At 40.7% G+C, this 23,758-nt stretch overlaps 2 protein-coding genes and 1 long non-coding RNA gene across 5 annotated transcripts in view; 1 reads left to right on the top strand and 2 right to left on the bottom strand.

Moving 5' to 3' along the window:
* PORCN (porcupine O-acyltransferase) overlaps positions 1–23,758 on the bottom strand; it is a 298,654-nt gene that overhangs the window by 76,094 nt on the left and 198,802 nt on the right. The gene's annotated exons all lie outside the window — the stretch shown is intronic.
* Positions 527–19,005, bottom strand: LOC139161708 (uncharacterized). The gene is made up of 4 exons (XR_011558150.1): positions 18,888–19,005; positions 2,906–3,081; positions 1,737–1,887; positions 527–592 (listed from the first exon to the last, which is right to left on the bottom strand). It is a non-coding gene; the product is annotated as an uncharacterized lncRNA (long non-coding RNA).
* Positions 15,645–23,758, top strand: part of SLC38A5 (solute carrier family 38 member 5) — a 56,144-nt gene continuing 48,030 nt past the window's right edge. Inside the window, exon 1 of one of the 3 annotated variants that reach the window (XM_070741189.1) lies at positions 15,645–15,795. The gene's annotated coding sequence lies outside the window, so the exon portion shown is untranslated. Of the gene's footprint in view, positions 15,796–16,081; positions 16,174–16,354; positions 16,600–23,758 lie in introns of those variants that run through there. The other 2 variants (XM_070741190.1, XM_070741191.1) reach the window with 2 other exon arrangements.

The following is a 23,758-nucleotide window of genomic DNA, read 5'->3' as shown; positions in this document are numbered from 1 at the left end:
GTTAACTGCAGCAATTATCAGGTAGATTTCTGCTAAATACAGAACGCTTCCAAGCCAAGTAATTTGGAATACTTCATTTTAAAGGAGAATATAAATCTGTAGTCACAAGTTAATCAAAGGGCTATAGGTATATCTGAATGCAAAATGGCAACTCAAGACCAGGTCAGGAATGCTTCATGAGTTGACATTGCAACAATAAGAGATTTTCTGGATCTGTTCTGCAGACTGAAGATGGAATAATTTCATCCCCCCTACTCCCCAGGATTGTTATGGAGGAGAATACCAAATCTCCAAATTAATTGAAAGCTAAAGAAATCCAATATCTGTAATCTAATACAGAATGTTAAAGTGAATTTGTGAGGTGTTCAAAGGAAAAAAGTGTACCGGTAATTGTGGTTATTACTTCAATGTACAGTTTATATATACAAACTAGTTATTACCACAATTTATTACTGATCTTTAAGAAGCAAATATTCCCATTAAGGGGCCTTTTTAAATAGCATCAGAAAGTCCATATGCAAAATCCCCTTCATTTAGTTTTTCCCAGGGACATATTGCATTATTTGGGTATTCTGGGTGTAGCAATCCATGGCTAGAGTTGGAAGATCAGAGAAGGTACTGTAGGTTTAAATAGTTCTACAAGATTAGTCCAAATACAATTTTGATTATTTATTGATTTACATCCGTCCTTTATTTTGTATGATTCAATTGAGCATAAATAATAACTTAACTTCTCATTTCCCCCATAATAACAGTCTTGTTTGGGATAAGAGAGAATGACTGCCCCAGCCCACTGGCTTTCATATCTAAGGCAGGATTAGAATTCACAGTCCATCACTGTGTAGTCCAGCACTTATCCATTACACCAAAATTTATCTCTCTTGATGTCACCTTTAGGGTTCATTATTCAAATAGAAAAAGTATATAGCCCTGATCCTGGCAGGGTTTACTAATTTACCTCCAGTTTGATTTTTCTTTTGTTTACTTTCTGGAAGAACAAATTATAAACAAATTCAAAGGTTGTATTGCCATTACCACTCCAAATGGTCATCAATTGAACAGTGATATTTTAGAGCACTTCATTCCCTGATTATTTGTCGTTTCCTGGCTCAACACAAGATGGAGCAAAACTCTCAGAAGAATAGAATAATCTAAGATTGCAAATATAGGCAGGCTATACAGGACTCTGGGATTATACCTTCCTTTCTCTTTTTATGTTAAGGCACTTATGTCTTAAGTATTGTATAAAAATTGAATTTCTCACTTTTAGCTTGACAGTGTAATCTTATTTTGTTGAATATAAGTAAAAAGTCAGAATCTGAACCAGGGTTCAACTTCATGATAAATATTGTATGTTAATCATATATTAAAAATAGAGCATGTGGAAAGTCACATCTAAATACAGTAACTTGAAGCAGAGTGTATACCACAGATTGAGGCTTTTAATAGATGAAATTTCTAAACAGAAATGCTGGTGTCCTCTTTTTCATAAATCAACCATTAAAAGGTTGGGGGGAATCTGAATAGCGCTATTGCTAAATATAAGAGGACATAGAACTCTTCTATTTTTCACCTTAATGTCGTAATACTTAAAGCAAACAAGCAAAGAATTCAAAGGACAGTTAAACACAAGTAGCTACAGAACTGAATTTTCCATCAATAAATCAAATGGGCATCGTGTATGTGGTTTTTTTCTTGTTTATCCCTTGAGCTATGGGGATGAATGTTCTTCCTACCTTTTATTTCTTGTTTTCATGCTGTTGCTTGTCAAGTTTCAAGCAGACAAAACTGACCCAGCTACAACTTGGTAAATGGAATATTTGTCAGATATCAGTATAAGAGGTTCAACAGAGCTAAAAGTATCCCAAATCTCACCGGACAGAGAAGCTGCAAAGAAGAAGTAGAAGCAGAATTAATCTCCCCTTGGCTTTTTGAGTGCTGTGTATGGAGTGGTTATAGTCAAGAATGCCCAGCAATTAAAATAATAATTCCTGGAAGAGTGAGGACAAATTTATCTGTTTGAGATAGAATAGGGTCCTGCCTGTGTCCAATTCAAACATGTTCTGATTTGATATCATCGTATACTCCCTCCATATCCAAATAGCAGAAAGTGCATATGCAGGAATTGGTTTTATTCCACTTGGAGAGCAACAACCAAATGAATAATAATAATTATTAGATTTGTATGCCGCCCCTTTCCGAGTAATAGTGTATCTGCTTGTATCTCCCTGACAAGCAGTATATAGGAAGCCAATAGGCATCCCCAAGGAGAGAGCAAATCCTTGAAGAGTAAAATAGGCTGAAGAGCAACAAATTACTGTATTTTTCAGAGTATAAGACACACTGGAGTATTAGACCTGCCTCAGTTTTGGGGGAAGAAAACAAAGAAAAAAGGCCTCTGCCTCCCAGCAATTTGCCAAATAGCAACCAGCAACCGGAAAAGATGATATACCGGTATACTGTTTTCTCGGTATTTCTGTGCATGTGTGCCTGACCCATAAAAATAGCAAAGAATTGGAGAAATGTACATTATAGCAGTATATTAATGCCAGAAAGTTTTCTTAAATGTAATCACACTAACTCCTCCCAATTATTTCAATATAGCTACTCCAAACATGACTAAGTCAGGATTTAACTCAGCTGCCTTCTCTTAATAGTAATACTTAATACTAAAACAGGACATTTCAGATTATACTTTTACAGATCTTTAAATTTGATGTGGCTTTCTGAAAGTATTCTCTGCTATTTAAAATAAGATACAATAGCTCTGGGCCTCTTCAGATCAAGCATTTATTTTAAAAAGCTTCTTCATTTTGTTAAGTTGTCTAGAACAATAATAAAGCCGTCTTTGAAAAAATAAGCACTAATTTGAACATTCTATAGACATTTATAGTTATTGACTTACCTCCTTGCGGCAAAAACCCAACAGCCACTTTCAGCCTTTGCCGCTCCCTGCAGCAATTAGACTCATGCAGCTTTAGTTTCACTTTCATTTTAGCACTGAGCTTGCTGGCAACTTCAATCAATTAGCTGAGTGTCATGAGTGTCATGTCATAATCAGTGGCTTCTGCTAATCAGGATCTGCAAGGAGGTAAACTAAAAGTCAGGGTGGCCCGGTGTGGCTACATTCAGTGTATAAGATGCACCCAAGTTTTCACCCTCTTGGAGGGGTAAAAAGGTGTGTCTTATATTCTGAAAAATATGGTACCGTAACTTTTCCTGATATCATGTGTAGTCAGAGATTTCATGCATTTAGAATAGAATAGAATAGAATTTTTATTGGCCAAGTGTGATTGGACACACAAGGAATTTGTCTTGGTGCATATGCTCTCAGCGTACATAAAATAAAATATACATTTGTCAAGAATCATATGGTACAACACTTAATGATTGTCATAGGGGTCAAATAAGCAATGAAGAAGCAATATTAATAAAAATCTTAGGATATAAGCAACAAGTTAGTCATACAGTCAACATGGGAGGAAATGGGTGAAAGGAATTATGAGAAAAACTAGTAGAATAGAAGTGCAGATTTAGTAGAAAGTCTGACATTGTTGAGGGAATTATTTGTTTAGTAGAGTGATGGCGTTAGGAAAAAAACTGTTCTTGTGTCTAGTTGTCTTGGTGTGCAGTGCTCTGTAGTGACGTTTTGAGGGTAGGAGTTGAAACAATTTGTGCCCAGGATGTGAAGGGTCAGTAAATAAATATTATTTCTTGCAATTCTATACCACCCAGTCTTTCTTTGCATGACGGATCTATTTCTTGTGAATATTGTTGAGTGGTTAGGATTGCCAGGGGAGAGTTCACCTGGGCCTGAATGTTAATAAAGGTTTGTCAGTACTGCTCAATATCAAAGCACATGACACCAGGGTGTTTTTGTTTTGAAAACCTGCCCTTTTAGCATTGCCGCAAAGAGCTTGGTTGTCTCAGGGCATGCAAGAAGCTCTGAAGCTAGGAGGGGATCTGTATGCCTTGTGTCTTGCAAGATAACCAGCTGGCCAGAGAGGGCCTTGCCCCCAAATCCAAGAATCTGTATGCCTCAACTAATGATATCTTCCTTCGGCTGAATGGCATCGAGCCACCATTCTAAGCGGAACTACATGACTGTGGATGGGTCAGGAAGTAAGTTTAATTGAAGTGGCATGACGGCTCTTTCTGAACAATCTCATGACATACACGAGGCAGAGCACCTGAATGCTGCTTACAGCTCCCTCTTCGACCTCCGCCTTGGTAATCCCTAGGGATGAAGATTTGGTACAATCACAAATGAACTGAACCCATTTTAGTACATGAATGGCGTCTCCTTTTCCCTCTATGCCTGCCTCTCAATAAAGGCCAATTTAAGGTCAAGAAAAGAAAAACCTATTAAGTTAAATGGGATGTTCTCTCAGATAAGAGTAAACATATACAGTGTTCCCTCGATTTTCGCGGGGGATACGTTCCGAGACCGCCCGCGAAAGTCGAATTTCCGTGAAGTAGAGATGCGGAAGTAAATACACTATTTTTGGCTAGGAACAGTATCACAAACCTTCCCTTAACACTTTAAACCCCTAAATTGCAATTTCCCATTTCCTTAGCAATCATTTAGATTATTACTCACCATGTTTATTTATTAAAATTTATTAAAAAAATATTTATTAAAGGCGGACAAAAGTTTGGCGATGACATATGATGTCATTGGGCAGGAAAAAACGTGTAGGGAAAAAAACATGAAGTATTTTTTACTTAATATTTTTGAAAAACCGTGGTATAGACTTTTCGCGATGTTTGAACCCACGAAAATCGAGGGAACACTGTATAGGTTTTCAAGTTAAATAGCCAGGTTTGTTTGCATAATATGCCTATGTGTTTCAACGGAGATGACTTTAAGCATCTTACGGATTCCTGCCCATAAACAAGTTGCTCTTCATTTCAATATTCAAGGTACCTGGATGATCTGGTTAAAATAAAATTAAAACAAGGTCCAAAGACATCCCATAACTGGGATCTCGGATTTATCCTTTAATTCTCCACAACCTGAAGATCCCTGAATTAACTTGCAATATATAACCCTCCTTTGGTTTGTTCCCCAAAGGGAGATACTTTTTAGGAGCCTTCAGCCATCTGTTATGTTTTTTTTAAGAGAAATTCAAAATTCTCCTTTTAAAAAAACCTTTAGGGGAAAAACTAATTAATTTCTCCAACTCTGATTCACCTTAAATAGAACTTGTCCATGCGAAAGCGTGGGCAAGCTATTAATTTCTTTCTAAAGACTGGGTTATAGAAAATCAGGCCTGCTTCCTTCGACATCCGATTTTCATTGTTCAGTTTTCTTTAAGCTTTAACTGATTCCAGACATTCACTTAAATTCAGTTGTCCCGTCCCCCCCCTTCAATTTAAAGACTAAAGCTTTTAGGCCACATCCTTGTACAGAAGATTGTATGATTGCCATCCCAGGGGGGGAAAAAGTGGGCCTCAAAGCCTGTGCCATATGCAGTTTTCTGCTCACGTCAGAGAACAGCCACAGGCCTTGTCCTCAAGCATCTGGCATCTCCCAAAAAAGGAGAAGGGCTGGACTGCGGAGGCAAGAGTCAACTTTAGCATTTCCCAATTGGGAAGGGAGCTGCTTATTTGAGGCCGCCTATCTTATTCTGCCTTGCAGCAGCTGAGCGTCTGCATTGATTTTCCCCATCGGCCTGTTCTTTCATACTGCATTCATTCATTCCAGGAAGAAAAGCTCAAAGCATATTGGTTTTTTTCAACATGGCAATTTTCAGATGTGTTGGGATGGGTCTGTTCCTCCTGGAATTTCCGGATTTGTTATTTTAAGAGTTGGCAGGCTGTTCTTGAATATACCCCCTACGTCTTATGAGCTTTCACAAAGCATAGATCAGTGATGGCGAACCTTTTCTTCCTCAGGTGCTGAAAACACGTGTTTGCGCACTACCGCACACGCACAAGTGCCCACACCCATAATTCAGTGTCTGGGGAGGGTGAAAATGGCTTCCCTCAACCCCCCCACCTTCCCAAGATCCTCCGGAAGCCAGAAATGGTCCATTTCCTGACTTCTGGTGGGCCAGTAAGGCCTGTTTTTTGCCCTCCCCAGGCTCCAGAGGCTTCCTTAGAGCCTGGGGAGAGTGCAAATGAGAGCCAAAAATCATCTGCCTGGCGCGAACATGCGCGCTGGAGCTAAGCTAGGCCAATGGCTCACGTGCCAGCAGATATGGCTCTCTGTGCCACCTGTGGCACGTGTGCCACCGGTTCGCCATCACTGGCATAGATTCTCACCTATCTACATTAATGGCAGAATGTTGATTTTGTATGTTCCGTGTACTAAAGCAATTGTGATTTATTCAAGAAATCTTGATGAAACAAGCCATGGTTTAGTGTGACATGTGCAGGGGATTTGTTTGGCTCAGGATGCGAGCCTTGGTTTGCTAAATATTAGCACAATCAGGAACTGTATTCTCCAACCTTGTGAAACCTGCTCTCAACTAACAATTTCAATCAGAAATCCTGCTGCTCTGTCCCTTCTGGCTCTAAAAGCTTTCCTTGGAAAATTTCCAATTCATAGAAAACTAAGTTTAATCATTCCAAGAGAGCAAGTGAGGGGAGCTGAGCCAGCCAGCTTGGGCTAACTAAAGTCAGTGTTAGCCTTTCAAGGGGCTGGTGGTCTTTAAGTACAGCAAACTGCCTCACTTTTCCAGTTCACCTGTGGCTGGTAAATTGCGATGATTTTGGAGGTGGGTAGGGAAGACCTCAAAGTTTTGTTCATATACTTGGCCAGTTTTCCTCTTTCAAATGATCATCTTACTTACTTACTTACTTACTTACTTACTTACTTACTTACTTACTTACTTACTTACTTACTTACTTACTTACTTACTTAGTCCAATACACAATGAGGGTTTTAGTGGGTATATATCTATATACACATACTAAAATACATGATGAAGGTTATATATATCTTGAATGTAATTTGTGGTTCATTTGCCAAAGAAAAAGTACGGGATCTTTTAAAGCATTCAGTACTGGCCTGAAAGCTTTGGAGCAGGGTGTAAGCGTGGTCTGCATTAGCTGAATGGATTAAAAATACCGCACTCTGCCTATGCTCAGAGGAATTCTAAAATTCTTCTCTTTCCATTTTGACCATGGCCTGCTGGGATACACCACACTTGGGCCTAGCGCCCTGAATCTGTTCAAGGAAGCCCCTCACAGTGTCTTCCAAAGCAGGATTTCCTGTAAGGGCAGTGTAGAAAGGCAACGCAGCATCAGACCATTGATGCATGCAGAGCAAAAGAGTCCTGTGTCCCATCAGGCCCCCAGCAGAACAATGAGAGACCAGGTCTCCTGTGGATGGCAGGAGCTCCTGGAATTTGGAGCGAGGAAATGCTTGTATATATGGCAGCAGCAAGAGAGGAAGTAGGAGTGGAGCTCTTGCGGGGTAAGAGCATGCCTGTGGTTGGCTGATTTTGTTATCTCCATACTGTTTCATGGGAAAGGCCCTGTAGGCAGCAGCTGCAGCAAGAACAGAGGCTTGGTTTGCCAAGTTTTAACTGCCTGCCAGGTGGGGCAAAAGAGAGGTTTTGAGCCTAGAGAAACAGAATGAGCCTTCAGTCTAGAAAAGAGCATCATAAACAGTGCCCCACACCATATAGAAAATGCCACGCATCATCACAGCTCACCCTCAACATCCCTAGGATTAGGGAATAATAATTTCCAGGCAATATCAACATTCAATATACTTATAATCTTTTTTTTTGCATTCAAGAGTATTATAGACCAGTGAAGCCAACAGGATAAAATGCATCATTAGTTAGCTCAAAGCAAAACATAGTATTTTTTCTGGATATTGATCCTTTGTATTTTTGATGGAAATTGAGGCCTTCCCCCAAATTTGCTAAGCCAACACTCCTAGGGACTGCTGGGAGTTGTAGTTCAATAGCTTCCGGAAGGGCATAGACTTCCTTTTATGAACTGCTGTCTGAAAAGTCTTATCAATGTTGGGAAGTTATTTCTGGGACACAGAGGCTGTCCTTTGAAGGGAAACTAGTAACAGTTAACAGTTTTACCAGCTGACTGCCAAATCTAATAAGCATCACAAAAACAATAAATCAAGTTAACAATAATTGGAGAAGTGTTGCTAGAACGGAAGACTGAAAAAGTAAGAGCAGGACAGCATTTACTGTATCAGGTAAAAAGCCCCAAGAGTGCCAAACTAAACACAGTGTATAACATCAAACAAAACAAATTTACAATCAACAGAACCAAAGGGAGAAATTGAGAGGGAGTGAAATAGGAAGGGAGAGAACTACATGCAAAGAAATACATCTGAAAATGTGCTCAGGTCTCTACTTGTCCAAACGTTCATTCTAAGCCATTGAAAGATTGTAGATCGGTTGGGTAGCCTTCAGGGGTCATGTTAACAAAATGGTGGGAAATGTGAGAGTAAACACTCCTAAGCCTGGGCCTTTATTTTCTCCTTGGTTATTTGAAATATCAATATGGGACCAGCTGGGACTGAGAAAGGCCCCTGGCAGATTATTTTGGTGCTTTAGGATTATCTTGCCATTTCTTCCCTTGGAACCAAGTTTGGTCATGATGAAACTGGGAACAAATTTTGCCAGCCCAATATTACTATGCAGCTGATTTGTGGTTCTTCTGAGTGTCAGGCTGTTCTGAGAACAAGTAGGAAAATTCTTGACAATCAGGCAATGTACCTTCTGTAAGGCAGCTTTCCCAGGTAACTGTTGGCAGACATGATAGATACTGGTAGTCCATTCTTAATTACCAGTCTGTTAGTGACCATTATAAGTTAAGATAGACCTCCCCAGAGCTCAACCCAATTTTGAAGTTCCAGCCGCCCGAAAACACATACTGTCCATGGTCATGTGTTTGTATTTTGGATGGCAATTGGCTTGCATTTGTGGCTGTTAACAACCACAGTTTTGGGGGATTTTTGCCAATTTCTAATTAACCCCCCCCCCAAATTGGGTTATTCACATACACTTAATGACTGCCACAAAAAAAAGTTGCAGAATTGAGTACAGTCACATTGGTGACTCATTTAATAAAGGCCATGATTTATGACCATAATTACAGGCTCAATTTCAGTTGTAGGTTGAGAATTATCTGCAATAAAAAACAATGTGGGAGAGATTTGGGAAGAAAGTAAAACTTAAATAGTGCTATCCCACACTACCACCATTGAACAAAGTTTTTCAACTTTTGAATAAATCACCGCACAAATCCCATGTTCATTAAAATCTTTTAACAAGATCTTTAATTAAAATCTTTAAACAAGATTCTGCAAGTGATGCAGAGTTTTCCGAAAGCAAGTCATCCCGGCCAGTTTATTCAGAGGTCAGTTTAAAAAAAAAAAGGAGGTGGGGTAGTGATGTGGTCAATACAGCTGCTGAGGGGCAAGGCTTTATTACCTTTCATTACACAATGTTCTTTCCATGAGGTCAAAAACAGGATGAATTATACAAAGTAGTTAATCAATAAAGCAGTGCTTGCATAATGCGCTCCTCTGCTAAATTCAGGTGTTTTTGGTGACAGATTTGGAAATATAGCATTCATATAATTATAGCTATCACTGCGTGAAGCACACAGCTTTATCATGCACATCCTTCTCTGAGCATTGTGTTGCAAAGACATGATATCACATATCATATTTTTCGGAGTATAAGATGCAACTTCTTCCCCCTAAAAGAGGGTGAAAATGTTGATGCGTCTTATACATCGAATGCAGACATTTTTGGCCTCCTGAAGCTCTGCCCTGTGTCCTATTTTTGTGAAAAGTGGGCCCCTTTTTTCACAAAAATGGGGTGGGCAGAGAGTCTGGGAAGCCTGTAGAGAGCTCCTGGGGGCTGAGAGAAGGCAAAAACAAACCTGTTTTTGTGAAAAAAATGGGCTGTTTTTTAATAAAAAATTGGGGCGTTTTTGCCTTATCCCAGCCCCCAGGAGCTCTCTGCAGGCCGCCCAAACCCTCTGTGCACCCTCCTTTCCTCCCAAAAAATGGGTGTAAAACAACTTCATTTTTGCAAAAAGCATGGCACGCAGAGGGTTTGGGAGGTTGGAGAGGACTTACTTACTTCTTTGAAATCTTGATGTGTCTTATACACCAGTGTGTCTTATAATACAAAAAAATATGGTGACTGTATCACATAAGCAGAGATTGCAGTTGACAACTTTTCCACGGCATCAGACCTGTTGGGTGTAAGACCGTATCTGTATGGCCTGGAGAGGCAGTGGCATTGGATGAAAAGAGCTGACCAGAACTTTCTGAGGTCATCTCAAGTATCTTTGGTATTAATCTTTTATCCTTTGGAATCCCAAGTTGCTTTAACCAATTGTTTATATCTCATTAATAAGGCAGCCTAATTATTACCAATGTCAGCACAAGCCTGTTTGGAGGCCTGTACCTGGGTGAAAGTGGAAATTCAAGAGCAAGCTTCTTCTGAGACTTGGCTAAAGCTGACCCAATAAACAGGTCCTTATACAGCCACAGTGATAATGAATTTGTATACAGTACAGTACATGCTTTGCATGCAATATAAACAGCAGAGAAATAAACCCCAATTGTACCAATTTGTCTGTTTTGAGCAGAACCTCTGACAATTCTAGTCCTAACAGGATCAGACACCTTCTGCTATCTGAAATAGAGGACAAGATGCTGCTTCTCCCAAAGCCATCTGCAGAAATAGATGCCATTGGACCAGCATGAGCTGTGGAGCCATGTCCTAGGGCAGTGATGGCGAACTTGTGGCACTCGAAGCCATATCTGAGGGCACTCGAGGCACTGCTCTAAGTCAGCTTCAGCGCCTTCCCAGAGAGCAGGAAGAGAACATTTTCACCCGCCCCAGACTTTAGGAAAGCTCCCGGAGCCTGTGAATGGTGAAAAACGGGCCCAACGGGCCTACCAAATATCCGTTGGGCCCATTGGACCCATTTTTCACCATCTACAGGCTCTGGAGGGCTTTCCTGAAGCTAGGGGAGGGCAACAAATGCCCCAATGGATCAACGTAGCCTGCCAGAGTCCTTTGAGAGTGGTTGGCATTTATTAAATAAATAAATAATAAATAAAATAAACTGGAAGTCCGGAGGCTTCAGTGAGGCCTATTTGCATCCGCAGGGGACAGCATGGGTGGGGTTGTGCGTACATGCATGTGGGGGAGGGTATTGCATTATGGATGTGGGAACGTGCCACGTGTGCTATTGCACACACAGAGACACACACAAATGCCCTTTTGGCACCTCGAGCTAAAAAAGGCTCACCATCACTGTCCTAGGGAATGCATAACCAGGATGAAGTGTAGGAAAGGTGGGCAATAATGTTGCCCACCAATAGAAGGACATAGTTGGGGAGTCTGGAAGGAACAGCAAAGGGGGGCGGGGGCTGCTGCTTCTCCTCTCTTCCAGTACTCCTTGTCTGTAATGCTAATTTCCTGCTGCTGCCCAATTGTAGACCTGACTCAGAAAGCAGTATAAATTGCAGAGTTTCCTATGGGGTAATTTGTAGGATTTTGAGAGTGGGGATTATTGTGTAATGAGCTTCAGTAGGCAAGAAGCATACCAGCATAGACGCAACATCATTTATTGACTAAAACTGTAAATGAGGAACAGCAGACAAATGCCTGTAATTTATACTCTAGGGCTAGCTCAGGAATTCTGGGAGTTGAAGTCCACAAGTCACAGAAGAGCCAACGTTCCCTACCCCTGCTCTAGGCCCACAGAGTCTTAACCCATCATAAACCTTGGTTTAAATATTCTAAGCTTCCCTCCAAAATAGTTTTAATTAACAGTTAGGGTCATGTAAAGATTAGTTTCACTTTAACAGGGTGAAGTTAACACAACTATATACACTGCTCAAAAAAATAAAGGGAACACTCAAAGAACACATCCCAGATCTGAATGAATGAAATATTCTCATTGAATACTTTGTTCTGTAGAAAGTTGAATGTGCTGGCAACATGTGAAATTGATTGTCAATCAGTGTTGCTTCCTAAGTGGACAGTTTGATTTTACAGAAGTTTGATTTACTTGGAGTTACTGTATTTATTTATTAATTAATTATTTATTTATTAGATTTGTATGCCGCCCCTCTCCGTAGACTCAGTACTATATAGACTCGTATATTGTGTTGTTTAAGTGTTCCCTTTATTTTTTTGAGCAGTATATATTAAATGCACAACAGGAATTATTATGCTATATTGGTACTCAATTGCTTTGAAACTCATCAAATTTGGTACTCAATGCATTTTGACATTAAAATTTTGTCCTGGTACTCATTGTTTGTTTGGTACTCAATGACAAGGTAGCGCTTGTCGGCACTGGCTGTCTTATGACTCACTACAGGGAATTGTGGAAACTGAAATGCACCCATTTAAAAATTACTGAGGTTGAAAAACAGTGTTTTAGAAATTGTGCTGATCATTAACTTCTGCTGTAAATGTCCCAATGGCCTCTTGTTTCAACCCCTTTTTAAAAAGTTTCCTGATATATGGACTGTTCTGAGAAATTAACTGTTTTCCAATAAACATTTTGAAGGCAGTTGGAAGTGGTCCCAGTGAAACTCAGCCACAAGGTTGGTCTTCATTAAATTAAAGGAAGGCATTCCCGTCCTATTTATAATTTGGCAGGAATCAAAGCAATCAGGTTTTTCAGAGAGCCATCTTGTGATTTTGTGCTACAATCATTTCTTTTATTTCTGCCAACTATATAGGGGGAGGCTTAGCAAATTTGGAGGTTAGGCTGGTTGGATTGGAAGGGTATGAATGGAAATGCTTGGGGGAATGCAACGAAGTGTATAAAATCTCTTATTATTACTATCTGTCCTGTAGTTTAAACTCTGATATATGCTTTATTTATTTATTTATTTGTTTGTTTGTTTATTTAATTGGATTTGTATGCCGCCCCTCTCCGAGGACTCAGGGTGGCTCACAGCATATACAAAAACAGAACAATAATATAAATCCAATTAATACTACATTAAAAACAACAATTAAATTCAATTAAAAGAAAGTAAAACCTATCAAACCAATCATTCAACACACATTCATTGATCAGGGGGAAGATCTAAAAATCCCAAGCCTGGCGGCAAAGATGAGTTTTTAAGCTATATAAAATGTATTGACTTTCTACATAATTTACTTACACACACACACACACACACAGACAGACATATCTTGCTGCGTTTGTCATCTGGAAATTTTAATTCTGTGGGCCAATAGAATATTTTCTATTTTTTAAACATCACTGCCCTACAATGCATTCATATCTGTTTTATTATATGCAAAAAACCCCAAAGCCAACACCCCCCACAACCTAACAGCCAGTGATAAATTTGAAAAATGTTGTGTACAGTACCATGGTACATGGCAAAATTGTGCCAGATTTTCACATATGTCTTATGACTTTTTGTTTTTATCCACATAGAAAAAACATTACTAACCACTTGATGTCCTGTACAAATGAACAAATGCTGTAAATGCTGCATACAAATTTTTCATTTAACCTTTGAAAATTATTTGCCGAAGAGCTGGCTTACATAGTTAAGTGCAATATCATCTGGTTCATATTATGCAAATTGCTTTTGACTACAAGCTATTTGCTGCATTTGGGACTGCTGACTGAAAATCCCTGCATCCACAGAAATGCATGGTGGTGGCACAAGCCAGTGTTTAGACTACTAGTAGATCTGTAGTATCTCATCGACACAGCGAGTGTTAACATCAAGACATGCACCGCACTTGTGAAGCACTGACGAGTAGAACCGAATACAAGGAAATATAAGTAGTCCCCAAGTTACAACCACAATTGAGCCCAACATTTGTGTTGCTAAGTGAAACATTTGTTTAGTGAGTTTGCTCCATTGTATGACTTTTAGTGAATCTGGATTCCCCCATTGGCTGTGCTTGTCAGGTTGCAAAAGCTGATCGCCTAACCTAGGGACGGGTTTTCCTACTGGTGTGCTGTGTATGCATGACAATGTTTTGCGCACGTCCCTTAGCACAATTTTGCTTCTACGCATTTGCAGGACGATTTCCCTTCTGCACCTGTTCACAGAGATGAAAAACCACTGAAAAATTAGAAAATAAAAAGATAGCAGCGTGCACAGACCGGCACGGAGCCGTTGCACCAAAATTGCGTGATTGTCGGGCCACTACCAGAGTGGCGCACTGGACTGCACCAGTAGGAACCCATCTCTGGCCTGACCTCAGGACACTGTCTGCAGCCATCATAAATATGAACCAATTGCCAAGCATCTCACTTTTGATCTTATGACCATAGGAACGCCACAACAGTCATAAGTGTGAAAAATGACCATAAAGCACTTTTAACATTAAACGTCACTAGACAAACTGTTGTAAGTGGAGGGATATCTGTAAAGGAGTGCGCGTACGTGTATTAACCGGATACAACTGCAGCCCCACAAAAGTCATACTACATTGATGTTCATCCATCGTATTCGATGAGGACCTTGACATCTAATGGGTTGTGGGCTGTGTCCGCAGGTGGTTGGTAAGGCCTATATGGGCAAGAAATGATGGAAAAGGTGCAAAAAAGGGCAACAAGAATGATCAAGGGAATGGAGCACCTCCCTTATGAAACCAGGTTGCAATGCCTTGGTCTCTTCAGCCTTGTGTATAAAATCATGCATGGGGTAGAAAAGGTGGATAGAGAAAAATTATTTTCTCTACCACACAATACAGTACTAGGACAAGGGGGCACTCCCTAAAGCTTATAGGTAAGAAAGTGAGGACAAATAAAGGGAAATATTTCTTCACCCAGAGGGTCATTGGTTTATGGAATTCACTTCCAGAAGAGGTCGTGACAGCTGTCAGCCTTGATAGCTTCAAGGCAGGATTAGACAGATTCATGGATGCCAAATGTATAGGTGGTTGTTGAAACGGATGTCCATGTGCCCCCTCTATGTTGGTTGAGGCAGGCAGGATTCCCTTGAGTACCATTTGTTGGGGGTCAAGGGAAAAGGGAGGGTCTTGCCTTCTCTTTCTGCTCAAGATCCCCATGAACAATTGGTGGGCCACTGTGTGACACAGAATGCTGGACTCGATGGGCTTTGGCCTGATCCAGCATGGCTCTTCTTAGGTTCTACCTGCCACATGTGTGGGCAATGGTGCCCATGCTACATTAATATGTGGATAATGGTGCCCATGCTGCATTAATGTGTGGACAATGGTGCCCATGCTACATTAATATGTGGACAATGGTGCCCATGCTACCTTAATATGAGGACAATGGTGCCCATGCTATCTTAATATGTGGACAAGGGTGCCCATGTTACATTAATGTGTGGACAATGGTGCCCATTAATATGTGCGGGGAGTGCATTCATTACATGATGAAATCTACGGAATCTCTCGCAGGGTTTTTTTTTTCACTCCCCCAGACTGTTGGCGGGCGCCGAAACGGTCGCCGAGACCACCGAAGCCTCCAACGGACGGACTGAGAGAAACAACAACAACAACAAAGACAGAGAGCCCGCGCTTCACCTGCTCTCGCTCCACGCGTGGGCCCCCCTCCCGGCTCGGCCCGCATTCATCTAAAGTCTAACTCCTAAGGGTGTGATTGGCTGTGACTGGCACGCGCTCGCCAGTCCGCCCGTGTTTGGAGCGCCTCTCTGTGTATATGTTTGCGCGCGCTGAGAGAACTGCCCCCTCTTGCTCCGAAAGCCTCCGCTCCGCGCCACTTCCCTTCTTCTCTCTCCGTCTGTCCGTCTCTCTCACACTTTCTTTCTTCGGAAGGGAAACCTAAGAAGACTCCAGTTCTTCCTCTCAAGAGAAGCAGAAGGTGAGTGTCCAGAAGAAGAAAGGCGGCGCGAGGGGAAGAGGCAGGCAAGCGCGCGCTCGGGAGAACGGACGGAATGAGGCGCGCGCTGCTGCTCCTTCCTTTGCAACCCGTAGGAGCTGTTGCATCAGATGCCCGTCGGAGCGGCCGTCGTCTTCGGAAAGGGGGAGTGCGGGAGGAATAGGAGGAGGTCGTGGGGGCTCAAAAGGAAAAAAGAAGGAGGGTCCCTTTCCCGGCCCTCTCCAAGCCTTCCCCCACGCGGAGGGGCCCTCTGAGGGGAGCGCCCACTCTTTCCCCTCGCCGGCCGCAGCGAAGACTTCAAGGGACTTGGAAGAAACTTTGGCCAAAAGCGCGGGAGGTCACCAAGGGACGAGCAGTTGTGTATGTGTTTGTGTATGTAAGGGGGCTTGCTCGGCGGCGCTGGGTCCCGCGGTTGGTCGTTGGTGGGGCTGGCCGGGAAAGCTAACGCGTACAAGCGAGAGACAAACCCCTTTTAGGGGGCCTCCGCGGGGGAGAAAGGGCGCGGAGGGGCGGCTTCATGCTAGCGCTCAGGAGGGGTGGGTGGGTGGGGGAGAAACCGGGGTTGTGGTAACTGAGCCTCTCGGCAAGCCGTTGGCTGGAAGGGCTGGGTGTTTTATTTTGGGTGATCAGTTGCCACGTGGGCTTTCTCGAAATATATAGACGTATACTGTATGCAAGCAAGCACGCATTCACACAACACACACACACTCTGCAAGCACACATGCGAAATCGAGCCTCCCCGGAGCCGAGAAACAACCTGTCTACCGCCCGATCTTTTAAATAAAGGTGGGTTTAAATAAAGGTACCAGCGCAAGATGTTTATTGGATTTTTAGAGTAGACCAATTTATTGGACGGGAGTTTTAGCTAAAAGTGGACAGACCCGCTTACACTCATTTTGGCTTTTGTGTATTTGGGTGTGTGTTTGTGGATCCTGCTTGAAACGATCCCAAGTTCAAAGAGAATTAAAGTCAAACTTGAATATGGACTATAAATTGCAGGACGTCTTTCTTGGGGATCAGAGAAGTCTTGTTGGAGAGGTAAGAGCAGGGGTTGGGAATACAGTACTGTGTTGTGTATAGTTTTTCCTGTCAAGTGTGTATCCAGTACTTAAGACCAGTGTTTCCCAACCTTGACAACTTGAAGATATCTGGACTTCAACTCCCAGAATCCCCCAGCCAGCATTAGCTAATGCTGGCTGGGGGATTCTGGGAGTTGAAGTCCAGATATCTTCAAGTTGCCAAGGTTGGGAAACACTGCATAAGACGACCTGAACTCAGTTTATTAATATTTAGCCTTTTGAATCAAGAAGGTCCATGCAATTAGAAATTAGTGTTACGATAAACAGTATATTCAGATCCCTTTAGTGCTGCCATGCAGGTAGTCCTTGACTTAGGACCATAATTGGGACCCAGATTTTGGTTGCTAAGCAAGTTGATTGTTAAATGAATCACACCTGATTTTTATGACCTTGTTTGCCATGATCGCCAGAAGGAATAGTTGCAATTGCTAAGTGAATATAGCTTCCCCCATTTACTTTGCTTGTCGGAAGCTAGCTGGGAAGATCACAAATGGTGATCGCATGACTTCAATGCAGTGTACCCCTGGCAAATACATATCAGTTGCCAAGTGCCTGACTTTCAATCCATTGACCGTGGGGATGCTGGTACAGTCATAAGCACCAGGAGTGATCATAGGTCTTTTTTCAGTGCTGTTGTAACTGTGAACTGTCTCTAAATGGGTGGTTGCAAGTCAAGGACTACCTATAATTTTAACATTATTGTGTAAGATTATCTGTGTATCACAGATAATGGGAGGATAATTGAAAAAATGTCTCTCTAGAAAAGCTTGACTCCTTAAAAAATCAAAACATTGTCAATAATTTCATTTTGTACTGCTTGCTAGAGGGGTGGATTTTAAATTCTGGATTTTGATTTGAGAATTGATCTAAGGAAGGAGAATTATTCTGGACAGTTTAGGGCAGTTTTCTCAGCTAGATGCCCTCTGTACTTGTTGGACTTCAGCTCCCATTCTCAGCCAATGAAGCCAAAGGAATTTTGGAAATTTCAATCCCCACATATTTGAAAGGTGGGTTAGCAGAGAGAACAGTGCCTTTGTGCATCGGATATTAGGGAATATGTGCAAGATTGCAACACATATTTCCTAATAACATTCCGTGTGAATTATGTAATTTGCATCAGTTGTGTCATTTGCACAGTGAAATCATGGTGTATGTGATGTCAATCCCCCACCCCTTAATGGACAATGATTTCACTGAAGTAATTCAATGCCTTTATTTTTCTTTTCTCATTCTATACATTTAACATGGTTTAGAGTGGTTAATCTGTTTCCTGCCTTGCAGGCATTTTGGGCTGGTTTAAAATGTATTGAATGATACTAATTAATCTATATTTAGGGAATCTTTGTAGATAGATCTTCTTCGTTGCAGGACCCAACAAGATTTTCTCTATGTTTGATTGTACCACGTCCAGTTTAATTACTATTTAAACACTTAAAATTCATGCATTGGTTACCAAAAATAGGAAAGAGATTGAAAATGGTGTGCATGTGTATGTGTGTTTCTCTCTGCCTTCACTAATTTGTGTCCAAGGGAAAGTTTTGATACCTTCCAAATCTAGCAATAGATCTGAATTTAACCATGAATAATGTCAGTATATTATTGTCCCTTGTCTGTTGATTGCTTTCTTTCTGTATTCATCAAATAATGGCAGATTTATTTGACATCCTTCCTCTCATCACCACAATTAATAGGGAAAACCGAAAGAGTCTTTTCAATTTAAATCTATTTCCCACATTTATATGTGCCACTTTCTTTTTACACTTTTGCTTACTTTATTAGGCAACAGTTGTTGTGTTTGGAGCTTCTGCAAAGTGAAACACTTTTCTGCTCTTCATTAAATTTTATTAAAGTAAAATTTCAAGTGAGCCTAAAATAAAAAGAAATTACTGCTTCTTGCAGCTGTAAGAAATCCACAATTCTCTTTTTCTAAGTCCTTCCCCGAATCTTGTGAGAAGATGATTTAGACATATGCTAAACAGTGATGGTTTCACTTACCTTTCCTGTTGGTTCGCTAACTAGAGTGTGTGTGTGTGAGAGAGACACTTCTGTGCAGGTGCAGAACGTCCGTGGGTGGGCGGAGCCTCCCACTGCCGCTGCTACCTGTTTGCCTGAAACTGACCGAACTGGTAGAAATCCATCACTGGTGCTAAATAAATAAGCAACACTTATTTAGAAGTCTGAAAAATGTCCAGATTTCTTAATACATAACAGAGTTGTGCAAAGGCTGGAACACTTTTTTGGAATCAACTTTCAAAGCCGGCACAAATTTAGGAATCTGTTGTTTTCATGTACACTTGCCACATATGTATATTTATTTATTTATTTGTAAAAATTATATGCCGCCCAACTCCACATTGGACTCTGGGCGGCTTACAATAAAAACAGCAATTTAAAAAAGTGTAAAAGTACATTAATAATCCTTTAAAAAAAACCATACATATCTCTCAATCATTCATGGCCGAATCAAGATAATAATCTAACGGCCCCAGGCTTGCCAGAAAAGCCAGGTCTTCAAGGCTTTCTGGAAGGCCAGTAGGGTGGGGGCTAGTGCGGATCTCCGGAGGCAGTTGATTCCAGAGCATTGGAGCCGCCCCAGAGGTCGTAACATATTTTTTTATGCTGTTAAAAGTCTTAGCATATAATTAGGTATATTTTTAAAAAGATAAATATTCACCATTCCATTTCCATTACTTGTTCATATCTTCTGCTTAGGTCCTACTGCAGATAGTCCTTGACTTACAACAGATTGAGTCTTCGGAGAAGGGTGGCATACAAATCTAATAAATAATAATAACAACAATAACAACAACAACAACAATAATAATAATAATAATAAAGTGTTTGAAGTTACAACAAACCTAACTGGTGGCTACTTATGACCTTGATCTAAAGTTCCAGTGTTTGTCCCCTTGGTCATGTAACTCAAGCTTCAGGTGCTCAATAACCAGGTTGCAGTTGGTCTATCTGTACATTCATTTTAATATAAATTCAACCTATAAAAAAGGGTTTACAAAAGATTGCACTAAATCAAAACCAAATTAACCACCATATGGTTTAGCGCAACGATGTATGAATGCAGCTAGGGCTGTTTCCAGAGTAATCTTTCCAAACTCTGCAGTGTCCTACAGTCACGTGGCAGTATTTTATGATGGTTTTGCTGATAATTCGCATTTCCAGGTTTTGCTAAAACCATGCCCCTTGTTTTGCTTAACAACTGCAGTGTTCACTTAGTGATTGCCACACACACACACACCAAAAGGTTGTAATGGACAGGCTTCATAATGGTCATCAGTCAAAGACTACCTGTATAGAAGACTGTAGTGAGCCTATTCTTTCTCTCCCCTTCCTGTTTGGGCCTGTGTTCAAATAATATGTTTATTTTTAAATAAGGATGAGCTCTAGCTTCTTTGCTGGATCCAAACAGAGAATTGCCAAGGCTCAAATTTCCCTTGGAATTAATACCGATTCACAACGTGGGAATGTGTTTCTCTGCTCTTAGTAGTCAGCAGCAGAGATTGGAAAGACTACATTGGACACAATCCCTGCTGCGTTCGTACATTGTTGCACTAAATCATAGGGTGTTTAACTTGACTTTGATTTAGTGCAATGCCCTTTGCATTTGTAAACCTTTATTCATAGGTTTGAGTTTATATTAAAATGAATGCATGGACCGAACTACTTCACAAAATGTGTGAACTCCTCTTGGTTGCAGCTTTTTGCCTGTGATGATACATTGGGACGTGTAAAGTAATCCCTGGAAGTTCTGTTTGTCTGAACCAGTTTTGGAGGACTGATGCTAGTAAGCATTGTAGGGTAGGCAATGTGAACACTGTAGCCGATGTGTGTGTGTTAGGTCTTTATAACCCATATGATTAAAATAATGGAAAAATTGAGTCACCAGATAATGTGTAAACAGCCCTGAAATGTTATATAGACTTGGAAGCATTTTTTTCCTAGTTTTATTTTGGGCTTGGTTTCAGCACTGAAGATACTCTGGGAGGGCTAAGCCATTGAGCTGCATCAAGATAGCTGCCAGGGTCTTTCAGGGTGAAGCTGCATTCCTGCTCCTTTCAACAAACTGAGATCAACCTGGGACCAAACAGAAATTGTGCAGGGCTCAGTTACTCTCCCAAACCCTGGCCAATAGGTTGATTTCATTAATATATCAAGCCCTGTCATCTTCTGGCCTTTGCAGTTTTTTTTCCCCATTGGCCTGCAGTACATAGCGACAGTCCCATTTTGTGTCTAGACAGTAATGTTCATTTCTTCTCTTGCAAATGGAGAGGTGGGCTTTCCAGCTAATCGGGGAAGCGAGACACAGCTCACAAGAAAAAAATGTTATCCTGCAACCTCGGAAAAGGGAGTGGCTGCAGAGCGTATGCCTTCTCCCACTTTCCACACTCTGCACTTGCAGTTTTAAGTTGGGGAAGGCGCATTTTTGTCTGGTTGTCCTCATGCGCCTACAGCTGCGTGGGGGAAAACGGAAGAATGAAGTAGGCTGCATATGGATACAGCTGGAAGCAATTTCAGCATTTTTTTTCCACCCGAAGCAAGGCCGACAAGAATAGCTGCAGTTGTCTTTGGGGCATGGCCTGGCTGATGCTAATGTTAGTCAGCATGTGGATTCTGGGGAAAAGAGCATGGGGGGTTGGGGCGGGTCAAGAAAGAAGACTCTGCCTTTGGGAGTTAAACAGAAAATCTGGGGGGAAATGGTGGTTTTAAATCTTGGTCTTTTTCCTGCCTTTGTTTAAAATGGATGTGCTCCAAACATGTCTGTGCTGCTGCGTCTTTTGCTCCTCCAAGTGTTGTCACCTAATATGAAAAAGGTAGCACATGCATCTTATTTCAAAGCATCTATGCAATTGAGTGGGGAAATTGGCAATCTTTTCAGGGGCGACACTTGCTTTGGTGATGATGTCTGTGGACATTTTAAATTGTCTTCTGGCTCCCAATTCAGTTTGGCCTTTAGTGCTACCCACAGTACGGAAAGACCACTCGCAACTCTAGATACCAGGTGAGTCTTCTACTGAAGTCCTTCTGATCTGGAAATAGGTATTGAAAAGGCCTTCCCACACAGAGAGCAGCTCGTCGTAAGTTGGATTTCAAGGCTGTACAGGTGGTCCTCATCTTACGACCACAATTGAGCCCAAATTATTGCTAAAGTGAAAGATTTGTTAAGTGAATTTTACCCCATTTTACGACCTTTATTGCCACCGTTGTTAAGTGAATCGCTACAGTTATTAAATTAGTAGCATGGTTGTTAAGTGAACCTGGCTTCCCCATTGAATTTGCTTATTAGAACTTATTAAAAGGTGATTTACATGATCCCACATCATAAATATGCCAAGAGTTGCCAAGAGTCTGAATTTGGCTCAGGATGCTTCAATGGCCATAAGTGTAAAAAAGGATCATGTCACTTTTTTCAGTGATGCAACTTTGAATGGTCACTAAATGAATATCTGTATATCGTTTGCTAGTTGGTGAAAACCATCAGGTGACAGGTTCTAATCCAACCCAGGAGATATCTACCTTCTTTGGTCACCATTTTCTTTACACTCACAGGAACCATCCACATAGAGAAGCTATGGGACTTCTTGAATACCTCTGTTAGAATCAGGCAATCTGATAGAGATTTCCTCATCCCTGTGCCCAGGGTATCTTGATTTGGAAAGAGGGAGGGTATAAAAGAAGTCTGAGAAGTGGCCAAAAAAAGAGATGTACCTTACTTCTAGATATACAAAAGAGATATTCTGAAAAATTCTGAAAGTTTCTTGGGAGAAAGAAAACCTTGAACAGAAATCAAGTTCTGGAACTTAATTTGAAAGGATTAAAAATCAAAATAGTTCAAAATATGAGGGAATGAGCATGTGGTTGACCTATTCATTCAAGGTTAACATAGATGATTAATTTTATCTGGTATTCCTTATTCGACCTCTGTTAATAAGGAACAATGACAACATTTTTGTATTTTGTTTTTAGTTTAGAGATAGTTCTAGGAAAAAGGGGGAATATGTTTTATTAAGAAATAATTCCCTCAACACTGGCAAACTATTTACTAAGTCTGCACTACTATTACTAATTTTTTCCTCATCATTCCTATCACCCATCTCCTCCCACTTACGACTGTATGACTGTAGCTTGTTGCTTGTATCTTTAAGATTTTTATTAATATTGTTTCCTGATCGCTTATTTGAACCCTATGACATTCATTAAGTGTTGTACCTCATGATTCTTGACAAATGTATATTTTCTTTTATGTACACTGAGATCATATGCACCAAAGACAAATTCCTTGCATGTCCAATCACACTTGGGTACTAACTGCCGTATTCTATTCTATTCTATTCTATTCTATTCTATTCTATTAATAAGCTAGTAAAATTGTTTACATTTATTGGGATGAAGGGTGGAAGTTTCTTCTTCCTTTTCCTTTTCTTTTTTTCATTATGTTTTGTATTTTTTGTAGTCTCTATTAATTTTTATTCTATTTATAATCTTTAATAAAGTTATGTGGAAGAAAGATTTGGAAAGAGGAGCGAGTGGCAGGCCTTAATTGCGTCACTAATATTTGTAATAGGAGGGTCAGAAAGACCTTAGCGTCCCTTTTATGCTGAGATCCTAAATACATGAGACAGCAGCAGTCAGCTTTTGCTGGTTTAAGTCCATAGTCCTCTGACTTTGGCATTTCATTATCAATTTAAATATTTAGGTTAGATGTTTTCCAAAGTTTAATCAAACTTAAATTTAGGAAGCAAATATTTTCCTGGGAATAAGCCTTGTTGAAATTCTCTCAGATTAAGTTCCAAGCAAATATTGGTAAGGTTCATTTTTAAATTATTAACATCTTTTAGGTAATGGAGCTGAAT

Source organism: Erythrolamprus reginae, chromosome 2 (assembly GCF_031021105.1).
Source record: "Erythrolamprus reginae isolate rEryReg1 chromosome 2, rEryReg1.hap1, whole genome shotgun sequence".
Classification (NCBI taxonomy): Eukaryota; Metazoa; Chordata; class Lepidosauria; order Squamata; family Dipsadidae; genus Erythrolamprus; species Erythrolamprus reginae.
The sequence above is the reverse complement of the archived record's forward strand: the minus strand, read 5'-3'. Positions and strand labels throughout refer to the sequence as shown.